This window comes from Eptatretus burgeri, chromosome 8, assembly GCF_056783735.1.
Source record: "Eptatretus burgeri isolate ZD-2024b chromosome 8, Ebu_testis_v1, whole genome shotgun sequence".
Taxonomy (NCBI): Eukaryota; Metazoa; Chordata; class Myxini; order Myxiniformes; family Myxinidae; genus Eptatretus; species Eptatretus burgeri.
This window is the reverse complement of record NC_140968.1, coordinates 70,182,605-70,207,495: the sequence shown is the minus strand read 5'-3', so window position 1 is coordinate 70,207,495 and position 24,891 is coordinate 70,182,605. Positions and strand designations below refer to the sequence as shown.

Here is a 24,891-nt window from a genome sequence, read left to right as displayed (position 1 = left end):
TGGCCCCATTGATGCTAATGATGTGGCTCATTTATGGCATGCAATCTGTAAGTGTTGTCAGAGTTGAACATCAGTTTATCTGCTCCCTGTAGCACATTTTGCTCGTACTCTGGTTCGTGCTGCACTTTGTGCTGCCAGATCGGCCTTCCCAGGTCCGCAATGGCCTCGCTCGTCTGGAGTTCCAGTCGCGACTTGCCCTCAAGCAGCAGCACGAGGTATGGATCCTAATTATCTCCTTTTATTACTTGGTGAAAAAATATTTTTGCCAAGTATGTTGGGCTGCAGCATTTGTCTGTCTGTTTGTCATACGATTTTTGGCCACAGTTTTCAAGCGATCGTTCTGAATATATATATATATATATATATATATATATATATATATATATATATATATATATATATATATATATATATTTTTTTTTTTAATGTAGGTGACCGGCCAAGGAAAGCGATGATTAATTTTGATAAAGATCCAAATCCGAATCTGGATCCGGACACGAGAATTATTTAAATTTCTGAAAGTGATTCTTGACCATTGAGATATGGGGCAAAAATGATATTGCATGATATCTCAAAAAGTTGTGGACTGATTCTGATGAAACTTGGAGGACATGTTGGATGTGTGACAAGGACTAATTGATTTGATTTTCAGGCCGTGGGCCAAAGCTTGTAGGACGCGCCAAAATAGAAAAGTACTGCACTCAAAGGGGTGGAGGGGAGAAGTTTACATAAACACGTAGCTATAGACGTGGTGATTAACAAAAAAAAAAATCAAACATACTAAAAATATTGGTTCACTAATTAGTATTGACTACTTTAACTAATTAATTATTCATACGAGCTAATTAGTATACAACAGTCGATTTTCTCCACAAGTATACGTCCGAATGCCACCAAACTTGGTACATGGCACCAGGAAGAGGTCCTAACATTAAGCTGAAAACGTCATGATGATCACGTGACACAAATTAGGGTAAACCGGGGTATATGGACCAAGGGCGCAAATTGCGAGCCAATTGGTATATGCAACAGTCGATTTTATCCACAAATGTACGTCCGAATGCCACAAAACTTGGTACATGGCATCAGGAAGAGCTCCAGAAATTAAGCTGAATACGTCATGATGATCATGTGATGCAAATTAGGGTAAACTGGGGTAGATAATTGGACCAATATCGCTGTCGAGTCTCCGCATGAAACGCAGCTCATCGACATTTGAAGCGGTCAATGGGTGGCAAACCGTCCAATTCGGGCACAGCGGAGAGTTGTAATGACCAATATTCTCAAATATATAATTGCACATATATAGATATTGATTCTGATCCAGATTCAGGCGAATACTGCAAAACGTCAATCCGAAATTTTTTTGTTGACTATACCTGGTTCTATTCCTGATCGTCATCCTCAGCATCACTTTCGCATACATCATTGCAGGCCTCATCCTCGCTTTCGCTGTCGACCGTGGTCACAGGGTGATTTGTGCAGTCGCAGCAGTTACACAAGTCCATACAATCCACGGTTGCCTTTGTGCAGGAGCATCATTTGGAGTTGCACTGTCCTTTCTTGCAGCTACAGTGTACAACTTCCAAAACTAACGCAGGGGTAATAGGCATGGTGGACCACTTGACAGCGAGTTGGTTGTCGGTCTTTATCCAGCCATGTTGCTCTAGTGATGGCGGGCAAATGTTCTGCTTGAAACACGACTTGTGAATTCCTGTCTGGTAATTTGTTCGCATGACATGGAGTTTCAAGCTGTCTCGGTTGGGTGGCAGAGACGTTTCCATCATGGCACAACGGAAAGCATTGCAACGACCAATGTTTACATCATTACAATCTTTCCACCCATACAATTCACAGAAATGACTCCAGGACGTTTAAGAGGTTGTATGTCACTGTCCATGCCAGCCCAATTTCATGAAAAGCTTTGACGTACATCGGGGAAGCCGGCATCATCTTCAGAGGGTGCACCTTGCCTTTCCCCTTGAAGGAGCTTACAGTGTTGCAGCCTGTGAACGAGTGAAAGCTGACAATACCCTCCAACACAATCGGGGCCAAGATTCTGACTGATTTCAGTGATGTCGGCTGAGTGACAGAGGTTTTGGTATGGCGGTCGCTTGTCTGAATTATTATCCCATTTGTGTTATGTGTGGTTCCTTTACCTGTAAATATAGACAAAAATTCCACCATGATGGACAATAATGCAACTCCATGTTTTACACCTCTTTTCTTGGAAAGAGAATTCATGACTACCCAGAGACCAGGGAAAATGTTGAAAACTTATGAAAATACCTGTGAGTGTTTCCTCGCCGAAGTCGTTATTATCTCACACCAATGTTGTGAATAACTTTTTCTTGAATCCTGGAAGTATATCATTTGCTTGTTGGAGCTGCTGTGTGGCGAGGGCTGTGTCATGCTCGAGTGTTGTTGAATGTGAGACACAATGGCTGAAGTTGTTCAACAACTGCTGGATCTTTGCAGAACCACTCAAATGATGAACTGTCATACCAAGCGCGACTTGCTTCGGCATAAGCTTCCGGCCACTAGAGGACAGTGCGATGATGTCTTGAGCAATAGCCAGGAGCTTTCTCATGCTGTCATCACTTTTAATTGTGACTCTGTCTTCTGTGAAATCGTCTGTCAAACCAGTATACCAGGCAAGAAAGTTCAACTGATCCGGCGGAATAATGTCTGAACACACGGCAGAAGCCAGACAATCGGCAGTTGGCGGCCAATTAACCAGTCCCTCAACAGAGCGGACAGTGTTCTGTAGGCACGTTGCAGAACGGTGCAGCTGTGCATACTCCTCATGCTTGGTTATGTTACAAGTGTACTCTCCTTCGGCCTCCGATTGTGAACTCATGGATTCAGTCGTAGTAAGCCGTAACTGTGCTGACAGTTGCTTTATGTGCAACAGAAGGCAGCAGAACAAGTTCACTTGCACAAGATTTCATAGAAGTAACCTGTAAGTTTGGGAACCTTTTCACCAGCCTTGCCTTAAGTTGATAGCTACGATAGCCACTGATGTCAACCTCTTCAGTATTAGCGGCACATTTGATGAATAGTTTGGTCAATGTTTTCATTGTCATGACTTCACCACCATCAATAATTAATCCGTTGCTCAATAATCTCCACACAGAATCGGTCAAAGGAATCTGTCAGCACCCTCACAGATTTCTCCTTCACACTGAGGTAGTTGGCATAGAGTTTATAACATGAGGCATGATGCCGTAGCTCATTACATACAGGATCCATATCTCCAATTTGCGTTTGTATCTGCTGATCATTTTTGAGTTAAGCAGCTTGGAGTAGTTTTCCTGCATCTGTCTCGCACGTAACCAGTTTCTCAATGTTCCGTTTCCGATAAAAGCCAATAATCGTTTTAGTTTGCTGGCAAATGATGCACTCAGATGGAAGTGGACTCGTACGCACTTTATTTAGTTGTTTATTTTTCTCCTCCCTATCTTGGTTTAGGCTTGTGGGAGAGCTCCAAACATCACAGTTACAAACAAGAAAAAGAGCAATCAGTGATTACAGACCCTCACCAGGACTTTTGTGTGCTGGTGTGCTTCGTAATTAATAATAGACATAACTGGAATTGCCACTTTATAACTGCTGGCAGTGATGACCGGGTACCAAGATGTCCCGCTTTGATGCAACCCCGCTTTGATCGGACACCTGACCCTGACCCATGACGTTTATTATTCAATTTAATTTAGAATGGGATTAAAATTAATTCAATTCAAATCAAATGGAAGACCAAATAGGTGTACAGTCTTGCATTGGAGTAATCAGAAGGAACCCAAACAAGCAAAAATCAAAGATGAAGTCATCAGGAGGAACCTGGATAGGATTCACATTTTAGCTGCTACTCCTCTGCCATCAAACCCCATCCAGGTACGACCAAGTGAGCCTTATTCAAAAAAAAAGAAAATCAAAAATTACCCAGATCAAAAAAAAAAAATTCTGCCTCCTGGACCATGTGTACGGTCAGGTTGAAATTTAAAACGTATATTTCCCATCACTACAAGATCATAATTGTGAAGTTTCACATCGATTGATTAATCAGTTATAGAGAAATGTATTTTTGCTCAATCCAATATGGCTGCCAGACCATGTGACATCTATTATTTGTGAATACCCTGGCATCCTCAAGGCTTGGGGAGCATTTGTTTGAAGTTTTCTCGATCTGTCCAGCCATCTGGAGAAGAAGATTTTTTTATAGGTTTTGGGGTAAATCCAATATTGCTGCCTAACCATCTGACCTATGATGTCATATGTGTGAACATTTTATTCCTCATGGAGAGGCGGTCATACGTGTGGTTTCACCTCGATCTGTTCAGGCACTTCAGAGAAGAGGATTTTTTTAAAGTTGAAAAAAAAGAATTAAAAAACAATATGGCTGCCGAATCACATGGTTAATGTCATCAAATTTTTTTTCTTTTCTGTGGATCATTTTCTCCCAAGATGACCCTCAATTTTCATGGTGATCAGATGTAGCGTTCTACATATGCAATTATGACATCATAACGAAGGCAACCATGATGTCATAAAAATCACACTTATTCCCCCATGAGGAGTACTTGCTCTGTGCCAAGTTTCCATTTTTTTCCCTTGGTGTGGTTTCAGAGATACAGAGGTCTGGTTTTTCAATTTTTCCAACATGGCTACCACACCACGTGACTTATGATGTCATACTTATTACGAAAACATTGTACATGAGTTTTCGCTCTTATGGTGAAAATTTCACCTCTATCTGACCAGCAGTTGCAGAGAAAATGACTACAGTTTTGTGTAGGCAAACAGACCCAAAAGACTCGTCTTTTGTTCGTGGGGAGAGTTGGAGAAGGGAGTTGAGAGAGTAGCCGTTGATGAGACCTTCAGGTCCTGTTTGGCTTGGGTTAGGGTTGAGGCCTTCGGAAGCTTTTTGCTTCGGCTGGCTCAGTGAGCTTCGGCTGAGGCCTGGCTCGGGAGGAGGCTTTTTGGAGGCTTTTTTGCTTTGGTGGTTCAGTGAGCTTTAGCTTCTGTTTGGCTCGGCAGAGCTTTTTGCTTCAAGCTGCCCTGTTTGGAAGGAAGTTAAGCCGGTCGTTCGGCTCGAGCTGCGAGTGGTGGCTTCTTCTTCTTGGTTCGTGGAGCTCTTTGTTCTCCATTTTGGTTCCCGGCTTGGTGCGACTCATCGACCTCTTCTTGGAGGTGGTTCCTCGGGGAAGCGACGCATCGACGGGAAGGATCGGCGCCTCGTCTCAACAGCACGTGTTGAGAAGCGCGGGAGGATTCGCGGGAGCTCGGGAAGGATCGCGGCTCACGGCGATTGGATCCAGCTCTCTCTCGCTGGAGCCCGGGTCCGAACAACTTGAAGACCACACGAGGTGGAGAGGTTCGAGATATGTTCTGGGTTTCAGCTCACCTGTCCTCCGAGCTGGAGCTCGTTATTAAAGGCCTCTGCCACCATTTCGTGTGCGTGCGTGCGTGCGTGCGTGCGCGCGTGCGTGCGTGCATGCGCGCGTACGTGTGTCCGTGGGCCCGTCTAATAAGTAGGAACTGCTGTTAAGTGCAAGTGACTGTACATAATAAGTAGACGGTTGTTGGTCTTTTGGTGTGCGTTTGTTGCTTGTATAAGTGCATACGTGTTTTGCCTTGTTTAATTGCATACGTGCTTTATTATAATAAATGTCCTAGTGTGACTGTAAACCTGTTCATTGCGTCCATTCCCTCATTGAACTTCCCCATCTTGCACTCGGAATATAGTTGGTTTTTAAATAGCCGGAAAAGTGATCGGGTCCAACGGGACTGCGCAATAATACCCTGCTCGGTTATTCCAAAAGGAAGCGAGCTGCTTAAGCGGCTCGTTTCAAAGCGGTCCCGTTGAGGTACAATCTCTCGGTAACCTACCCGCGCGAATAATTAGGTAAATCGAAGATTTGGCGATCGGACCCTGTAGCGCGGGTAGAGTGCGGACAAGGTTGTGGTGGGGTTAAACCCCCACCCCTGACTGGCTCCTGGCGGTAGTTCCCGGACGGTCACGACTGAATTGTCCGTTCCGGTGGGAGACGTGTCGCGATTCGAGTTACGTGGCCGATCGGCGGGCCAGAATTCGCAACAATATATATATATATATATATATATATATATATATATATATATATATATATATATATATATATATATATATATATATATATATATATATACATATATATATATATATATTGTTGTGGTTACCAGATTCGCAAACCACCATTCAGGTCCCTTAGGTGAGGTATCTCGGTAAGTGCATGTGTAGTTAGGCCCAAACCCGTTGTCTAGTGGGAATACATGTCATTTATACGTGCTGCGACTCTTCAGGATAGCCGTTTTTCTTTTACTATCTTTATTTTGGACCAATCGCCACCATCACAACCACAACAACAACCACCAACCACAACGCCGCTTCACCACAACCGCCATGACCTTTACCGTCGCAACTCGCCACCATCGCATCACCGTCATCTCGCGCCACTCATGGGCACCGATGCTGGACTCGTGTAGGGCGCACGTTGAACAGCGTGTACAAAATCACGGATTTTCTGCTTCAAAAACGGATCCAAAACGACACACGCCCACTTTTTGCCGTCCAATCGGTGAGCGAGGGCGAGCGATATATGCAAATTTGTGGATCAAAAAGCCTTCACGCCCACTTTTTCTCGGGCCAATGGGGAGCGAGGTGAAAGGTCAAAGGGAGGGGGTCAAAGGCGAAGTTACGGGGGGGATAAAAGGACGGTGTTCGTCAGTAAAAGGAGTCGTAAAAGTCGGAGCGAAAGAAGGAGCAGAACGGAGTCGCAAGAGAGAACGAGGGAGAGTCAGCAGAACGAGAACGGAGAGTCAAGAAGAGGAGAGTCGGAAGCAGAGGGTCAAGACTTCGCGGGCGGTGGAGCTGCTCGTCGTGTGCGTGGGAGTCGGAACGGAGGGGACGGAGCGGTGGAAGGGCGGCGACACCAGACGAGGGGGTGCTCGCGTCGTGCAGGAAGCTGCACCCGAAGGAGGCCGACAGCGCGACCTGGCCGAGGTGGAGACGCTCGTCGCATATAATAAAGATCCTCTATACCCCGAGCATCAGCAACCCCTCCTGTTTCCCCCCGCGCTGAGATAGTGCGACCAAGGGGGCCCCGTTCCCACCCCCTGCCAGGCACTGTCCACGAGGCCCGCGGGTTGCGGGGCCATCGCCGCTCCGCGTCTCATCACCAGACGGGTAGGCCCGACCCGGTCTCGGCCCCAGGCCTACCTCATTCTTGAGGGTATTTCTTTTCCTTGGTTTTGGGTATGTGTTGTCGGCGCCGTCTGTGAAGTAGAATTGTATAAGTGTTGCCGTGTGCTCGGTAGTCGGTATTAGCTCTGCACTGTGTTTTCACTTTTATGTTTGCTTTTTGTGTAAATGGAATTGTGTTTTCTTTTTTGTGTGCATTTGGTGGAATTGTATTTGTGTGCTTTCCGTTCGTCGCGAATAAATGTGCTTTATTGTTGAACTGTTACCCGCTTCGCTTCGTCATTTCTTTCATTGAATCCTCATCTTGCTTCACGTAAAGGGTTGGTAGTGGGCTGAATACGCCCGATAATTAATCGAACCGTCGAGGTCGACGATAACACCGCTCGGTTATTCTGATAGTACGGAACGGGTCGCTTAAGTGGCCCGTGTCCGAAGTCGACCTGCGGCGAGGTGCGATCGCCCGGTCTACCCTCCGCGTGGGTACTTAGGTAGTTCGAATTTGGCGAGCAACCCTATCCCACGCGGGGGCTGATTGGCTTGATCGCGGTGAGACCGAAAGGTCCACCCGTGACTGGTTCCCGGCGTTAGTCCGAGAGGGTCACGACTGGATTGTCCGTCCGGTGGGCGACGTGCCGCGATTCGAGTTACGTGGCCGTCGCACGCCGGCGGGCGCGAAAACCGCAACACTGGTGTCAGGTCGTGCGATACAAATTCATCGCCCTCCTCGCGGCACTGGTATCGGAGAACAGGAAAACGGGCTCTCCTGTCTCCGGCTAAATTCACGGGAATCGGTCCAGGGGTGAGAGAAGCGACCCCCGATTCCCTCCAAATTACGAGCGAGCGAAATTAACCCTTCACGAGAAGCAAGATGGCGTCTCAAGGCGAGCGGGTGCCGGGTGGATTAGGTATGTGTAACAGTAATGTAGAATCCATGGCTCAGGACGAGATCACCGTGCAAGAGAAACCCGTACCAGAAGGTTGGGAAAGGCATCGATGCCGTTCATCTGGTCGGTTTTTTTATTATAACCCCACCGCTAAATGTAGTCAGTGGGAGTGGCCAGGGCAGGTGACGATACAGCACGTTATGGAACTCGTGCAGAGCATAAATGACAAACTGGATTACAGGAATGCCGAAATGAAAGAAAGGAACAACGAAATGAAGAGAAATACGCAACAAATGGAAAATAAAAAAATGGATGGAAACGCACTCGAAGCGAAAAACCAAATGAAAGAAATGCGGGGTGAGATGCAGAGCATGGGCATAGGCCTGCAGGCAGGCATTATGGCAATGGCGAGGAGCGAAACACGGACCACGGGCGAGAAAATGGCGCTGCCACGTGCTGGGACGAACGAGCTGGGGGGGAGTGCAACGGCTGTCAGACCCGCGGTCGGGGCGGGCGAGAAAATAATTCGGGAGACGTGTAAGACGAGACACGAGGTAAAGAAGGTATTAGAAAAATTAAAAGAAAGCCAGGAGGAGACAGAGGAGGGATTGAAGGTCGAAACGGTGGAGTGTGAGAAAAGACTTCAAGACATGACGAAGAGAGTTGATAAGCTGGGACTGGAGGGAAAAACGGAGACAGAGGAACTGGGAAGACGGGTAGAAAACCACAAGCGCAAGCCGGAAGAACAGTTCGAAGCCAAAGCAAGGTCGGAGGGTGCGGAGATGAGAAAAGAATTGGAAAAGAAAGTTTCTGAGTTACAGAAACACCAAAACAAAGAGAGGGAACTACAAAACGAACTGAGAGTGTTAAAAGAGGAAAGGAAGAGAACGGAAAATGAAACTTTAAGAAACCACACTGTACAGATCGAACAGCTGGAAGCGAAGGCCAGACTAAAGAATGAGGAACAAGAAAGAGTAATGAAGGAAGAACGAATGAGACAGGAGAAAGAAATCAGTCAGTTGAAAGAAATGACGAGATTGCAGAAGGAGGAACAAGAAAGACAGTGGAATAGAAAACTGAAAGAGTATGAATTTGAAACTGAACGACAAAAGGAAAAAAATAGGTTTGAATACGAGGAGAAAGTAAAGGAGCAAGGAATGAAGCAGGAAGGAGAAATCAGGAGATTGAAGGACACAACGAGATTGGAGAGGGAAGAACGAGAGGAACAATGGAATAGAAAACAAAAGAACATGAATCTGAGGTTGACCAATTGAAAGAAAAGCTGAGGCTGGAGTACGAGATGGACAAAGAACAGCGAATGAAACACAAACAGGAGATTAACCAAATGAAGAAAACCATGAAACTGGAGAAGGAAGGACAGGAGAGGAAACGAGGAAGAGTCGTGAGAGAACAGCGAATGAAACACAGGAAGGAAATGAGCCAATTGAAAGAAACGATGAGATTGGAAAACAAAGAGCAGGAGGAACAGTGGGAGAGAAAACAACAACTATATGAGTGTGAAATTGAACAACTAAAACGGAGGGAGAACGAACAGCTAATGGGGCTCAGAGAGAAAGAACGACTCAGATGGGAAAGGAAAAGGAACCAGGAAGAGACAGAAAAAAGGAACCAGGAGAGAAAATGTATAGAGACACGGGAGACAGACAAAATAGAGGAAAGACTACACGATAAAGACGGGGTAAGTGACGCACACACACACACACGGAGGTAGTGGAGGACAATGGGGGTGAGCTGGCGGACTGGGTAGAGACCCAGTGCGAGCACCTGGATGGCCTCCTCCAGGAACGAGGGGAGGGAGTATGCCCCCTTGAGGCGAGTCACGACCAGGTGAGTTCGGTCGTGTTTTGCGAGGTTGAGGGGACGAGTGCTGTGGACGGGTGCACGGAGAGCTTGGGGGGTATAGAGGCCCCGGAGACCCTTGTGGGGATACGAATCCCCAGTGTAGTTGTCCCTGTGTGTGTGGTGCAAGGCGTGAGTGCGTCCCCGTGTGTGGAAGCGACCCCGTGTGTGAGTGGTGTGGTGGCGATGGTGCTGGAGTGCGTGCTTCCCAGCACGCCGTGTGTGGATGAGGCACCGTGTGTGGATGAGGAACCGTGTGTGGAAGAGGCCGTGTGTGTGAGTGAAACGGCCAGTATGAGTGAGGAACCGCGGGTGAGTGCCCCCGCGTGCATGAGTGAGGGACGTTGTGTGGAAGAGACCGCGTGTGTGAGTGTCGCCGTGTGTATGAGTGAGGTACCGCGGGTGAGTGCCCCCGCGTGTGTGGATGAGGCACGGTGTGAGAGTAGTGAGGCACGCGTGAGTGAACGGCCGTGTGCAAGGTCGCTGTGTGCAAGGGAGACCGTGTGTGTGAGAGAGCGGTATGTGAGGGAGATGTCGGTTGGCATGCGGGAGCACGCAGCCGCATCTCCCGGTGTGAATGTGATGGTGTGGACTGTGTGCGTCGTAACACGCAGGTGTGCGTGGGTGGAATGGAGACGACGACGGCGACAGAGGAGAGAAAGCCGGGTAGCGGCTGTAGCTGTTTCGAGGACCGTGCCGGGTTCACCCAGCAGTGAGCGCGCGGTTCGTGCTGTGCAACGCACGAGACCGCCACGTGCTCGCTTGCGAGAGTGAAGTCCCGGTCCGGAAACGCACGCGGTGGATTTGCCGATCCCGCGGACGGACAAAGTTTAGGCAGGTAAATGGATTTGGACCGGACGGGTTCTCCACGCGATCGTGTGTGTTCAGCTCCAACGGGCAAAGCACATGTGTTCGCGTGGGAAACCCCTCGAGACGTGGGGCTTGTGTTTTTTTTTTTTGCGCACGGTGACGTCATGGCTGCACGTGTGGTTGGAATCCGGCAGGAGGGGTATCTCTGCCGGATGGCACCGTCCAAGGAGGGACGAGGAACACGTGCAGCCGCATGACGTCACGGACAGGTGCAAAGTGCGCGAGCTCTGAGTTGCCGCGCAGGTGCTGCGCATGAAAAAAAAAAAAATAATAAAAAAAAGCAAGCCTCACTTTTGGGTGTACAGGATTCCTGGGCAAGGGGTGAAAGACCCCCTTACCTGGGCACAGGATGGAAACTAGTTAGGGGGAAGGGTTAGCTTAGCTAGACCGACTTCATGGGGCAGGGGTAAGTCCTCATGGAGTCCGTGGAATGGATTAGTTAGAGGGATTGTAGCGAGATTTAGGTTGGGAAATAAAATGATTTATTTGGAGACATGGACAGACTTATGAATGTGTAGTGGGGACGTAGCTTAGCTACGTAGTGTTAAAAGGAACGTGCTACTAGTTTAAGGGACGACGTGGGAGCACGAGTTAGTTAGGGGAGGTAGTTAGGAGGATGGCAGAGTTCAGTGGTGTGTGTGTTGAAGAGTTGTTGGTGAGTTGTGAGGTGAGTACTTGGTGAGTGAGTGAGGCCAGCGGGTCTGTGTGAATGGAGCGAATGGGGAATGCATGGTGCGATGAGTGATTGGGGGGAGGAGTGACTCCCGCCCAAGGGACCCCGGGGTCAGAGTAAAGTGAGTTAGCTGGGTTAGTCAAATTGAAAAATGGAGGTCGTTTTGCTGTTGGTGGGAAAGTAGGCTCGAGACCCATTTGGAGGGGTGCAGGAGCCCTGTTGACGGGCTTGGGAGCGTGGCTGCGAAAGGTGAGTATCGCTGAGTGGGTACCCCGGGCACCAGGCTAGTCGGCCGTGGTAGGCCATGGGCCCATGGGGGGCCGGGATAGAGTAGTGGGCACGGGTGCGCCTGCTTGGTGCGGGGGCCCGGGGCGCCATTAGCCGCGTGGGCACGGGTGACCCTCGGAAAGGGGCCCGGGAGGCCGGCCTGCCACGTGTGTGTTTCAGGGGAGGTGCCATGGGGGGCACTCCCCGGTGTTAGGGAGCTGGTAGGCTCGGAGGCAGTGTAGTGCCCGGGGGTGCCATAGCGGGAGATTCGGCAGAGGGTCGTGCCTGCCGGAGGGAGCCACGTGTCCCAGCCAGGAGACCGTGTGAGGGCACGGAGAGAAAATTGGGGGGTGAGGCCCGAAATTGTAAGGACACCAACACAGGCGACGGGAATCTGGGTTTATAGAACCAATAGTTTAAGCAAGAGGCGCTTGTTGAAAGCCCCGGGGTAGTTTAACAGTTAAATGGTTAGGGTAGATTAGGAGATGTACCCCTCCGCACCATCCATCCCCTCGCTCTCGTTGTGGGCCGCTGGACCCACTTTGGTTAAAGATCGCCGAACTCTGGGGAGGCCATTTTGAGGCTTCGTTGGGCCTCGACACAGGACGTTAGCTCTCCCTTATTCCCCTCCGGGAAGGGAACGTAGGGGTTGGGAGTAGGCTAGGTGACAGAATAGGTTAGCCGAACAAGGACGATAAAGGGGGTTAGGGGACGATTTATAAAGGGGAAGTAAAAATAAAAACAACAAAAAAATAAGTTGGGGCTAAATTGGGGTTTGACAAATTAAGGGAGTGGGTATGTACAGTGACAGGCAAAGGCGATAGGTTGGGAGGGAGACAGGTAGGTAGGTCCGAGCCCGCCTTCCAGTGGCCAGCACCACCGCACTCCCTCCACCAACCTCCACTGAACGGCAAAGGCTAGCCAACTCCATCGGCTGGCCGTGTTTTGCTTCAAGGCGGAGGCCGGCCAACTTCATCGGCAGCTGTTATTTTGCTGCAAGGTCTGTGCCGGCTGGATCGTCTGCAGCTGCTGTGCTGCAAGGCCTGTGCCGGCCCACTTCATCTGCCGGCTGGCTGTTTTTTCTTCAAGGCCTGTGCCGGCCAGTTCATCTGCCGGCTGTGTTTGCCTGCAGCGGCCTTCTTCTGCGGGCTGTGTTTGCCTGCTCACCTTTGCCATGCCATGCCCACTGCCCCTGTTCACCAGCCCCCGTTCAATTTTTGCTTTGCCCCCCCCTGTTCATTTCCATGTGCGCCAGGATCAAGGCAACAGTTTGCAAGCTGCAAGAACTGCCCTGTTGGCAGCTACAACACGGGCCTGCAGTGGCGGCCCGTGCACCGTGTTTGTGTTCATGCATCCATTCGTTGTGCTCATTGCGTGTGCCACTTGAGCTGGCACGGAGACTGCGTTTGTGCAGCCCATGCACCGTTGTGGTTCACTGCATTCAGTTCAAACCGTTCATGCATCCATTTGTTGTGCTCATTGCGTGTGCCACTTGAGCTGGCACGGAGACTGCGTTTGTGCAGCCCAAGCACCGTTGTGGTTCACTGAGTTCAGTTCAAAAGGGAAGGCCTTGGACTGCGTGTGAGCAGCCAGCCACGTTCCCTGTCACCTGCATTGTTTTGAGCCAGAGACTGCATGTGGGCAGCCTGGCTCCCTGCTAACTGCTTTCTTTTTGCAGAGTTCAGTGATCCTGGGCCATGGTTTAGTGTAAAATTTGTAAGTTAAGGTTAAGATGTACTGTAAATATGAGTGTGCCCCCCGGCATGTCTGTCTAGCGCCGGCAATTTTATTTAAGTCGTCCGTGTGAGTGAGTTTGTTTAGGTAGTTACGCAGCCCTCAGGTTATTTATTTTGGGGACACGAATACCATGAATGTCGCACTCAGGGATCCGTAGGTAAAATGTACTAGGGGAAAACTACACATGATGGCACACGAAAATTTGACGACTCGGGACGAGTCTGTAAAAAGGGAAGGGGGTAGTGTTGTGGTTACCAGATTCGCAAACCACCATTCAGGTCCCTTAGGTGAGGTATCTCGGTAAGTGCATGTGTAGTTAGGCCCAAACCCGTTGTCTAGTGGGAATACATGTCATTTATACGTGCTGCGACTCTTCAGGATAGCCGTTTTCTTTTACTATCTTTATTTTGGACCAATCGCCACCATCACAACCACAACAACAACCACCAACCACAACGCCGCTTCACCACAACCGCCATGACCTTTACCGTCGCAACTCGCCACCATCGCATCACCGTCATCTCGCGCCACTCATGGGCACCGATGCTGGACTCGTGTAGGGCGCACGTTGAACAGCGTGTACAAAATCACGGATTTTCTGCTTCAAAAACGGATCCAAAACGACACACGCCCACTTTTTGCCGTCCAATCGGTGAGCGAGGGGCGAATTGGCCCCGCCCCCAGGGCGATCGATATATGCAAATTTGTGGATCAAAAAGCCTTCACGCCCACTTTTTCTCGGGCCAATGGGGAGCGAGGTGAAAGGTCAAAGGGAGGGGGTCAAAGGCGAAGTTACGGGGGGGATAAAAGGACGGTGTTCGTCAGTAAAAGGAGTCGTAAAAGTCGGAGCGAAAGAAGGAGCAGAACGGAGTCGCAAGAGAGAACGAGGGAGAGTCAGCAGAACGAGAACGGAGAGTCAAGAAGAGGAGAGTCGGAAGCAGAGGGTCAAGACTTCGCGGGCGGTGGAGCTGCTCGTCGTGTGCGTGGGAGTCGGAACGGAGGGGACGGAGCGGTGGAAGGGCGGCGACACCAGACGAGGGGGTGCTCGCGTCGTGCAGGAAGCTGCACCCGAAGGAGGCCGACAGCGCGACCTGGCCGAGGTGGAGACGCTCGTCGCATATAATAAAGATCCTCTATACCCCGAGCATCAGCAACCCCCTCCTGTTTCCCCCCGCGCTGAGATAGTGCGACCAAGGGGGCCCCGTTCCCACCCCCTGCCAGGCACTGTCCACGAGGCCCGCGGGTTGCGGGGCCATCGCCGCTCCGCGTCTCATCACCAGACGGGTAGGCCCGACCCGGTCTCGGCCCCAGGCCTACCTCATTCTTGAGGGTATTTCTTTTCCTTGGTTTTGGGTATGTGTTGTCGGCGCCGTCTGTGAAGTAGAATTGTATAAGTGTTGCCGTGTGCTCGGTAGTCGGTATTAGCTCTGCACTGTGTTTTCACTTTTATGTTTGCTTTTTGTGTAAATGGAATTGTGTTTTCTTTTTTGTGTGCATTTGGTGGAATTGTATTTGTGTGCTTTCCGTTCGTCGCGAATAAATGTGCTTTATTGTTGAACTGTTACCCGCTTCGCTTCGTCATTTCTTTCTTTGAATCCTCATCTTGCTTCACGTAAAGGGTTGGTAGTGGGCTGAATACGCCCGATAATTAATCGAACCGTCGAGGTCGACGATAACACCGCTCGGTTATTCTGATAGTACGGAACGGGTCGCGTAAGTGGCCCGTGTCCGAAGTCGACCTGCGGCGAGGTGCGATCGCCCGGTCTACCCTCCGCGTGGGTACTTAGGTAGTTCGAATTTGGCGAGCAACCCTATCCCACGCGGGGGCTGATTGGCTCGATCGCGGTGAGACCGAAAGGTCCACCCGTGACTGGTTCCCGGCGTTAGTCCGAGAGGGTCACGACTGGATTGTCCGTCCGGTGGGCGACGTGCCGCGATTCGAGTTACGTGGCCGTCCGCACGCCGGCGGGCGCGAAAACCGCAACAATATATATATACATATATATATATATATATATATATATATACATATATATATATATACATATATATATATATATATATATATATATACATATATATATATATATGTATATGTATATATATATACATCCCTGTATCGTAAGAGGCGACCAGGGTTGCGTCAGGAAGGGCATCCGGCGTAAAACATGTGCCAAATCACTTTGCGGATCATACGGATGATCCGCTGTGGCGACCCCTAACGGGAGCAGCCGAAAGACGAAGATATATATTTATATATATACACACACACACACACACACACCCACACACACACACACACACACACACCCACACACACACACACACACACACACACACACACACACACACACACACACACACACACACACACACACACACACACACACACACACACACACACACACACACACGGTAGGGAGAAGAAGTATTTGATACACTGCCGATTTTGCAGGTTTTCCCACTTACAAAGCATGTAGAGGTCTGTAATTTTTTATCATAGGTACCCTTCAACTGTGAAAGACGGAATCTAAAACAAAAATCCTGAAAATCACATTGTATTATTTTTTTTAATAACTAATTTGCATTTTATTGCATGAAATAAGTATTTGATCACCTTCCAACCAGTAAGAATTCCGGCTCTCACAGACCTCTTAGTTTTGTCTTTAAGAAGCCCTCCCATTCTCAACTCACTAGCTATATTAACTGCACCTGTTTGAACTCGTTATCTGCATAAAAGACAGCTGTCCACACTCAATCACACTCCAGCCTCTCCACAATGGACAAGACCAGAGAGCTGTCTAAGGACATCAGGGACAAAATTGTAGACTTGCCCAAGGCTGGGATGGGCTTCAGCACAATTGGCAAGTAGCTTGGTGAGAAAGCAACAACTGTTGGCGCAATTATTAGAAAATGGAAGAAGTTCAAGATAACAGTCAATCTCCCTCGGTCTGGGGCTCCATGCAAGATCTCACCTCGTGGAGCCTCAATGATCATGAGAAAGGTGAGGGATCAGCCCAGAACTACACGGCAGGACCTGGTCAATGACCTGAAGAGAGCTGGGACCACAGTATCAAAGAAAACCAAAAGTAACACACTATGCCGTCATGGATTAAAATCCTGCAGCTCACGCAAGGTCCCTCTGCCCAAGCCAGCGCATGTCCAGGCCCGTCTGAAGTTTGCCAATGACCATCTGGGTGATCCAGAGGAGGAATGGGAGAAGGTCATGTGGTCTGATGAGACCAAAATAGAGCTTTTTGGTTTAAACTCCACTCGCCATGTTTGGAGGAAGAAGAAGGATGAGTACAACCCCAAGAACACCATCTCAACCGTGAAGCATGGAGGTGGAAACATCATTCTTTGGGGATGCTTTTCTGCAAAGGGGACAGGAGGACTGCACCGTATTGAGGGGAGGATGGATGGGGCCATGTATCGTGAGATATTGGCCAACAACCGCCTTCCCTCAACATGAGCATTGAAGATGGGGCGTGGCTGGGTCTTCCAGCATGACAACGACCCGAAACACACAGCCAGGGCAACTAAGGAGTGGCTCCGTAAGAAGCATCTCAAGGTCCTGGAGTGGCCTAGCCAGTCTCCAGACCTGAACCCAATAGAAAATCTTTGGAGGGAGCTGAAAGTCTGCGTTGCCCAGCGACAGCCCCGAAACCTGAAGGATCTGGAGAAGATCTGTATGGAGGAGTGGGCCAAAATCCCTGCTGCAGTCTGTGCAAACCTGGTTAAGAACTACAGGAAACGTCTGATCTCTGGAATTGCAAACAAAGGTTTTTGCACCAAATATTAAGTTCTGTTTTTCTGATGTCTCAAATACTTATTTCATGCAATAAAATGCAAATTAATTATTTAAAAATCATACAATGTGATTTTCAGAATTTTTGTTTTAGATTCCGTCTTTCACAGCTGAAGTGTACCTATGATAAAAATTACAGACCTCTCGGTGCTTTGTAAGTGGGAAAACCTTCAAAATCGGCAGTGTATCAAATACTTGTTCTCCCCACTGATGTATATATGTATAGATATATAGATATATAGATATATATATATATATATATGTATGTATATACAGTCATCCCCCGTTTCTCGCGGGGGTTACGTTCCAAACCCTCCCGCGGTAAGTGAAAATCCGCGATGAATGGACGCCTCCACAAAACACATTTTAAACACATTTTAATCTCAATTAAACACAAAGAAAACATTTGAAGCATAAAAATGCTTACTGTAAACTCAGTAACGTTGCAAAAACATTTTAATGGGCAGTTGCTGGTGTTGTTTCTTCATGGTGGTGAGGAGAATTTTCGCCATTGTTGCTAAGCGTTCAAGTAAGAGGCCTTCGTCATCGTGCTCCTGCGATGGATCAGATTGTTCCTCCTCCTCCTCTCATGCAGACTTCGTAAGCTCAGCCAAATCCTCGTCCGTTCATCGGTCAGAGTTGGTTTCGATGAGGTCATTCACTTCGTCGTGCGTCATGTCGTTGAATCCTCCTCCTAGAATCTTCGCCAGTTTGACCGCCTTATCGATTGCCGAATGGTGAATTTCGTCTGGAGAAAAGGCCTTGTATTCGTGGACGTATTCTGGCCACAGTTTCTTCCAACAGGCGTTCAAGGTTTCTTTTTTCATTTCTTGTAGAGCCTTCTGAATTATTTGGAGACACGTTGCTATCGTGAAATCACGCCAATACGCCCTCAGAGAAAAATTGTCGTCGGAATCCATGGCCTCCACGAGGTGCTGCAGGGCGTTACGAATGTAAAGCGCTGATGTTGGCTTCGTCCTTCTTGATGTTGCGTATGGTCGATTCATTCAAACCGTAATGGCGCCCAACCGCGGCAAACGTTTTTCCTTTGGGCGGCATCGTAGGGCTTGGAGAAAAAAAACGTCGAAAATATCTGTCGTTCACAAGCGAAACACTCAAGACAGCGAGAGTGCGCCTCGTGGGCAGCAGCCAATCAGCGCCAAGGAGAAATGAATCGCGCGCTCTCTGTCTTTGTCTCGTGCGTTGTGTCGACAAACATACAATTTTTTTTTGTTTGTTTTATTATGAAGATACTTTCGAGCGCCACGCGTTATAATTTATTGCTTAAATAATTTATATTTTATATATTATTACCGCGATGTACCGGGGGAATCCGCAGAAAAAATTAGTTACATTCCAAGGGAAAACCCGCGATGAACCGGGGGCTCGATAGGTGAACCGCGATGAAGCGGGGGTTGACTGATATATATGTATATATGTATATGTATATATGTATATATATATGTATATGTATATATGTATATATATATATATATATATATATATATATATATATATATATATATATATATATATATATATATATATATATATATATATTGTTGTGAATTCGCACCCCGCCGGCGTGCGAACGACCGCGTGTAACCAATAGCGGCCACTTCGCCCACCGAACGTGCAATTCATTCGTGACCCTCCTGGAACTACCGCCAAGGAGCTAGTCACGGGTGGGGGTTTAACCTCACCACAACTCAGTCCCCATTCTACCTGCGCGAAATAGGGTCCGATCGCCGAATGGTTGATTTACCTAAGTACCCGCGCGGATGGCGTACCGTGGAGTTGAACCACGCCACAGGTCGACTCCGGACACGAACCGCTGAAGCGGCTCATTCCTTGCTACAGGGATAAGCGAGCGGAGTTATTGTCGACCTTGATGGTTCAGATTAGTTACCGGGTGTTTTAAACCCACTATTGATCCCTTCCATGATGCAAGATGGAGATTCAAACAAAGGAAAGGACGCAGCGAAATGGGGAACAATTAGACCAGCACATTTATTCTGTGCCACACGGCAGCACGGAAGGCACGTATATCACTGTCACGCAAGAAAACACAATAAAAGCAAGCGAAGACACGCAGATCTACAACCAAATAATGCAATTCACACGCAACACTTATAACAGTTCTACTTCACCAGACTGGCGCCACACACACACGTTTACACAGAACCCAAAATAAATGGAAGTCGCGACTTCCCTTAGCGCGTCGTCCAGCCCTTGGCGACCGTAACTCCGAGTCCCTCCGGCGTGGTCCACTGGGCTCGTGCCTCGTGCCTGCACGTGTCGTCCGCCCGACAGGGACGAATGAACAGAACCTCTGACCAGGAACAATCACCACAACTCTCGACAATTCTCCTTCAGGGATAAGGGAACAGGGACAAGGGAACGACGTTATCGTCGACCTTCACGCCCACACTTTTTGTAGGGTGGGGCTCCGCCCATCGCCCCACTCCGTTTCTGGCTCCACCTCCCTTCTGGAAGCTTCCCAAAAAGGGGCGTGCCCTCTCGTTCCCCCCTCCCCGCGCCGTGCGGGGGACGAGGAAAGTCAGTTTTGGCTCGGGGGCCAGGGAATTATTCCCCCAAAATCAGGCCCCCACCTTTTTTCACCTTTGACCTCTGGCTCAAATCGCACCTCCCCCATGCCAATGCGTGGGAAAAGCAGGAGGGAAAATCCGGCGGGAGACATTCAAGCGGGAGTTTTGGGCAGGAGATGCCCCTTCGCACCCTTGTTGCTGCTGCCTCTCCGCTCCTTTCATCCGTCCCGCGGGGATCGTGACCGCACGGTGCTCGTTGAAAGGCGAGTGGCGAAGATGGTGGTAGCGTAGTTGTGGAAGGTGGCGTCGTGGTGTGAATGGCGTGATTGTGGGCGTCGTGTAGTGAATGGCGTGATCGTTGAGATGTTGGTTGTGGTGATGTTCGTGGTTGTTCTTGCACCAAAGTAACGACAGCAAAAGAAAAACGGCGAACTGAAGAATCGCAGCCTGAATGGATCACATATATTCCCTCTATCCATCTGGTTTGGGCTAACTACACATGGACTTACCGATATATCTCACCTGAGGACCCTTTATGGTGTAATGCGAATTTCCACCGCCGTAACAATATCAAAGTAGATCTGTGTGAGGAGTGGCACATTGACGCATTCACAGATTACATGAGCTTCTCCCACCGCTTTGGAAATGGGCAAAGAAAACGACAAATTGTGCATGAATGCTTTGGACTTTGTTTTGATATCTTTATTCATTAAAACATTAACGTGGCATGCGTTTTGGCCTACAGGACCACATAGCAATTGTGACATGATGAAAAATGTGCACGTTTCTTTCAGGAAATGGAGAGTTTGCTCCTGAAAGACATACTCAAGATCACCCACAAGAAGCCTTTGTGATCCTTGCTTGTCCAAGCCACACATTTTTCTTTTGCCAGAGACTGTTCAGCTGCAGCCAATCAGGCTTGGCCATCATCAAATGTTCTCCATCCATTTACAAAACATGGCTGAACATTAAGGTCTGCTTCATGCTTGCCTCAGTGATGTTGCACAAAATCTGACAAAGCATTCTTTCAGCCCACCTGTTCAGGCTCTCAGAGTCCTTTAGGTCAATCACCCAAGTTTTGGTTACTCTCCATCATAATTTTCTGTATACCAAGAATATATATTATATGAATGGACATTGTGCATGATATGTCGAAAAAATGCTCTTTAGACCAAAGAAGCTCATGTATTTTTAGGTCCTCCATTATTATTATTTTTGTTGGTGTTATTATTTGAAAGATTATATGCAGATTTACGTGCAATGCTCCTCTTAGTCTCGGTATGTTGATGAATCTTCTTTGCCACTGCCAGCCTAGTCCTGTTGAGATATCTTGTTTATGCATTCTCTAATTTCTTGTTATAGATCCTCTACAGAATGTTCACCTGTTCGTAAAGTTTCTTTTTATTCTATTTTATTATTATTATTTTTTTCTTTGCTTACGATGCATTGCTTAACCGATCCGTTAAGCACTATTACAATGCCAGTGTTTTTAGGTTGTTGCAATAGCTTGGTGGCAAAGACGCTGGACTGGGAGTATGTCAAATTCTGTGGGTTCAAATCCAGCTGAAGGCAGAAGTATTCTGATTCAGGATTTTGATTTTCAGCTTCCGGAAACTGAGTTGGTCTCGCCGTTGCAATTTGATTTAGTTTTCAAGAAGGTTAGTTCACCAATGACCTTGATTAGTGGGCCTGATGGGGTGTCTTTATGCCCATTCTTTTTTCTGCCTTGTGTTGCCATTGCACACTTTGAAGTTGATTTGATGTTCTCGGAGCAACGAGTGAAGACAACATTACCTTATTTCTTGGGAACGAAGGAGTTGTATTTCCAAAACGACATTGGCAGTTTCAAATGAATATATTTCATATTGTTAAATAAATCTAATTTTTCACTTGGGTTTTCAAAGCTCATTCGGATACTTTGCCCTCCTGCCCACATCTTGTCCTTTTCTCTGTATTTTGTGCTGCACTTTCACCCCATCATTTTTCAATGCACCTGATTCATGGACAGAGAATGATCAAAACACTTTTTGTTTTTTTTTGTAGATTTGATCTTGCATCGGTGTGGTCGTGGTTTGCACACGCTACATGCAGATTTTGAGATTTTTCCCAATGATGTTTACCACTGCCAGATTATGAGGATGCGCTTTAGGTTTTGTTGTTCCCACACTTCACTGGGACTTTTTGTTTTGGGTGGGGAGAGAGTTGTGGTGGTTGCAAATCAAAGCTTTTGTTTATTCCTGCCTACTTCATTAAGTTTCATGCTTTTTGGTGTAATGAAAATTTAATGTACATTTTTCTTTCTCATACTTGTTTGTGTGGTTAGCTCATCTGGTTTGCTTTTTTTTTCTTTAGAAAGCACACAGAATGTACTGCGTGGAAGGCTATCTTACATACCGAGCTGGATGTATGTTTAGTGTGGACCGTGTTGTGCTCAAAGGGTGAATCAAACGAAGAAGAAACAGCTTGAGTGAAGAGTTCCTTCCGTCATTTTGCAACTCCTAACCATGTGTTTAAGGTTCTCGTTTTCACCTGTGTTCGGACGCGATGCCTGGCAATGATGGATTTCATGTTTGTGAACAAGAATGCATAAGCTGTTGTAATGGCATACTCTGTCCCTCGTGTTGTCGTGGCTGTGTAATGGCATGTGCACTTACAATCACCATCTCAGTTTAACTGCAACGAAGGACGTGCATGATGCCGTGCTACTTTCTTCACTACCTTCTCATCTTCATGCCTTTCGTTTTTCTCACACCGAGCTGGACCCTTCCCGGTGTCCTTCTGTCGGGTCCTTCTAAAGTGATCGCCGTGACCGTTGATCGAAGTGGAAAAGCTCCACCCACGTGACTAACACTGCCCTCAGGTACATGAAAGGAAAAACGTGCACTTTCTCCTTCAAGTATTTGGCTTTGAAGCACTTCTCACCAATTGCTGCCTTTGTTCCAAACCCAGTTACAACGTTGGGACATGAAAACGTGCGTGTACAATATATGGGGGAATTGGGCATGCTTCCTCAATGCTTTGTTTTATTTTTATTATTTTTGCCCTCGAATGTGCCTTGGTGCTCTTTTGATCATTTTTGGAATCTCATGCGGTATTACTCATGCACACCTGTTCCAGAATATTTAACGTGCATGCCTGAGGAGCACGTCATTGCGAGGTAATTGACAGTGGGACGGCTATGAATGATGTCTGTTGTGAAAACATTAAATGTGCTTTTAAACTTGTGCGGAGTCCGATTGCATTAACTCTGACTTGCTCAAGCAGACCCCGTAATATGTACGAAAAATCGTGTTTGACCGAGGAGTCACCAGATCATCCTGGGACGCCCTACTAGTGTAGTGGCCGGGGCTGAAAAAGGGCTGTAATTTAGGAGATACCCCTACCGGAGGTGTAACAAGCTGAAACCAGTCTCATTTGAACCGTATGGATGTCTAGTTTTTGAAAACTGAGGTTGTAGTTGTTGAAATTCTGCACAACATGGTGAATTAACCCCTTGAGTGTGGGAACATAAGAGAAAATGGCCACTTTCAATAATTCATTATTTACTTCAATAAGCATAAAATACATGTAGAATGGTTGAATATTTCTATGTATTGGACACGTTTTTAAGATATTTCAGGGGGTTTTGGGCTCCTGTGGGGGTTAAGGACCCACAAAATACCCCCAATTTTGGCAGTTTTTGTGCAATTTTAGCAAAAACTTGTACGTTTTCTCTTATTAAATGCCCAATATATGTTTTAAAAGTGCCAAATTTGATTATTTTCATCAGGCAGGGTGTCTCATAAAAGAATATGTCAGTTAAACTGATGGAATGTTCACAACCAGGTAAATTAACCCTTTCTCTGACATGTGCACGGTTCGAGTGAAAATTCTCATTTTTCTAAAATCGGCATCGTTTATGCAAAAATGAACTGTTATCATGGAAAATTATGGAAAATATCAGGGTTACTATTAGAAATTGATATAATGCAAGGTATTTCATAGACTTTTATGCTGCCAAGGGGTAAATGACCCATGAAATACCTCCAAATCGGCATTTTAAAAACTACATTTTATGCCACAATTGCCTCTTTTTTTCGCATGATATTGTCATTACATGTTATAACAGTCCCAAGTCCGATTTGATGAACCAGTCAGATTGTCTCGTGAATGAAATTGCAGTTGAACCCGGATAAAAAGATTCACACCTTTGAGAAAATCTATTCAATATGTTTATATTGTTGCACAGTGAAACCCACTCATGAATCTTTCAATACTGATCACATCTGAAATCAGCTGGCCATGCATCTAAATATCGAAAACAGTGTCTATCTCGGTTGCATTTTCATTTTTCTGTTGTACGACATTGCTGTGGTTGTTGCAGTCAGTGCAGCTACATATGTCAATACACTCTAGTCCTGCAAGGACACAAGGGCACACCCTCCCGTTTTCACAGTTTTTGTCAGTGCAGTAGAGGTGTGTTAAGTCTCGAACCTCAGCTGGAGCGGATTCTTGAGTATACATCGTCTGGGTAATTCCACCACCTTCACAAGCGGACCAGCCATGACCAACTGGTGATATCAACGGTGGGTTAGCAACATGGCTGTCGCACCAAATCTTGGTTTGATACTTGGCCCATAGGATGTGCTGCTTGAATGCATCCTCGGTTTGGGGGAAGCATAGATGCTGGCTTGTCTGTGGTCATGTCCAAATGGAAACGTAGATCATTCAATGAATCCAAGTCTTTGCCTTTTTTGCCATACATCAGAAGCACAAATTTCCGTGACAATGAAACAAACACAAGTGAAAATCTGCGTCATGAAATCCTTTCATATCTGGCAATGCTTGTACATTCTTGATCAGTGTAGAATAAGCTGTTCGCTTCCCAATTCTATTGAAAGAACATGTGGTGTCACACCCAGTGATAGCGTGTATGGCAGGGAGACATTCACAAACAGTCAGTCCTAACTGAGTAACTAGCTCATGGACTGGAATGTATCTCTCCTTTCCAGAATGCCCAGTGT

General features: G+C 47.3%; 1 long non-coding RNA gene across 1 annotated transcript; it reads left to right on the top strand.

Moving 5' to 3' along the window:
* The first annotated feature begins 6 nt into the window (after positions 1–6).
* On the top strand, positions 7–23,112 carry LOC147021991 (uncharacterized). Its single transcript, XR_015061030.1, has 2 exons — positions 7–215; positions 20,683–23,112. It is a non-coding gene; the product is annotated as an uncharacterized LOC147021991 (long non-coding RNA).
* The last annotated feature ends 1,779 nt before the right edge of the window (positions 23,113–24,891 follow it).